The following is a 1362-nucleotide window of genomic DNA, read 5'->3' as shown; positions in this document are numbered from 1 at the left end:
TCACATCAAAAATGGTGTCCACAAAATTAGTGATGCTATAATTTGAAGTGACATACTACCTAGGGTGTTCATATATAACACATTTTATCAAACTGTGGTGTCAAACCTTAGGTGTAGTGTGGGTTGTTCCAATTTCGTTTTTAGAGGTCTTTTAGATATTAGCTCCTTGACTATATTCCTTATATTTAAATATAATTTAACATTTCTCACAACTGGCCCATGAGGCGGCACTTTGTATCTTTAGAAGGTCGCAGGTTTCCCACTTCTCCATGGTGAGCTCTTCTTCCCAGTACGGGCTGTGGTGCATCAGTGGTAGAGCGTTCGCCTCTGCTGCACGGGGTCCTTCGTTCGATCCCACCTCGCGCCAAGTGAGCTTTATGGTGGACAATCAACGTGTGCGTGGGTTTTCTCGGCGTTGTCTCGTTTCCTTCCACTTTTTTCATTCCACCATGTCATTTATTTCTCATATCACCGTCTTCTTTAAGCCTACTCAGCATAACTGTGGGACATAACGCTTAAAGATTTCATTTCTTTTCATTTTCTTCTTTAAAGTAAATCACTTTCACAACCTCCTCTTTTTCCCTCATTGTGTTTTTCTCTGCTTCCCCCAGATTGTGAAAGCACATTTTTACGTCACATATCGCCCAATTGGAAATAACTCTCTCATATTGTACCCACACTTTTTCTGTTGTGTACGATTAATTATACGTACACTTAATAATGTATATTTCCTAGAACTGAAAACAAGAAAAAAATGATTATAAAGGCATTATGAAGAAACATACATTACAGTTGAAATCATAATCAAGAGAACTTTAAATGTTCATATGTAGGATTTTTTAATGATTTGTATGAAGTGATCATATAGAACATTAATATGAAGAACACACATACACATACACACATACACATGTATATTCGGCAAATTACTACTTTATTGCAAATGGTAATACAAAATCTACGTGATTCTAACAAGCATCAATGGAAAGAAAACACAAAGTTCTATTTATGAAATCTCCTTAGATATACAATTATGTGATTTGAATTCATATCAAATATAATTCTTAACATTTAGAAACCTTGCTAAATATATGATCCATATTTTAAAGAGAACTTCAGCAATACAGATTTATTAGTCTCTGATGCAAACATTTGTTCTCCAGGAAAGCAGGTGAATACTGCTATTTAAAGTTGTTCCCATTAACAAAGTAATACTATATAAGCGTATTTTAACAAACCGTTACATAGGATTGTATTTAAAAATCAGTATAAAAGATGTTCGCTAATAATCAAATATATAAAATATTAATTAAAATCACTACAAAAGATGTTGCTTAAAAAGTGATCATATTAGGTGTTAAT

The sequence above is a fragment of the Thermobia domestica genome, chromosome 6 (assembly GCF_964235325.1).
Source record: "Thermobia domestica chromosome 6, izTheDome1.hap1.1, whole genome shotgun sequence".
NCBI lineage: Eukaryota > Metazoa > Arthropoda > Insecta > Zygentoma > Lepismatidae > Thermobia > Thermobia domestica.
This window is presented reverse-complemented; position numbering follows the sequence as displayed.